Genomic DNA, 447 nt, shown 5'->3' with positions numbered 1-447 from the left:
CACTCACATTTCTTCTGCCTGTTCCGGCTTTGTCTCTATTGCTTTTTCCACAGGTGCCTGGAGAGGACTTGCTGGCATCTGAGAGAAAGAAAACAACTGTGCATGTCCAGAGTCCCCAGTGCAGCTTCGGGGGGTGGTCCCCAGAGCAGACCCAGATGTCACTGGGAACCCCTCCAGTAGGGTGGGGCCCCAGCCCGGCTTCCTGCCTGGACCCTGTGGGGTCGCTCAACAGGATTCAGCGCTGCAGCCTGGGGGCCAGGAGTCGGGGCAAGGGCGAGACCGTGGGCGGGAGGGCTGCAGACGGACTTTACAGGCACTGAAGACCCAGAACATGGACTGCCACGATGAGACCAGGTCCCTCAGGAGGATGATAAGAGAGGAGAAGGGGGAGAGGGCCGGAGCAAGAGGAGCTCAGGAGTCAGGGGTGAGAGGGGAGGAAGGAGACAA

This window comes from Saimiri boliviensis, chromosome 20 (genome assembly GCF_048565385.1).
Source record: "Saimiri boliviensis isolate mSaiBol1 chromosome 20, mSaiBol1.pri, whole genome shotgun sequence".
NCBI classification, from domain to species: Eukaryota; Metazoa; Chordata; class Mammalia; order Primates; family Cebidae; genus Saimiri; species Saimiri boliviensis.
The sequence above is the reverse complement of the archived record's forward strand: the minus strand, read 5'-3'. Positions refer to the sequence as shown.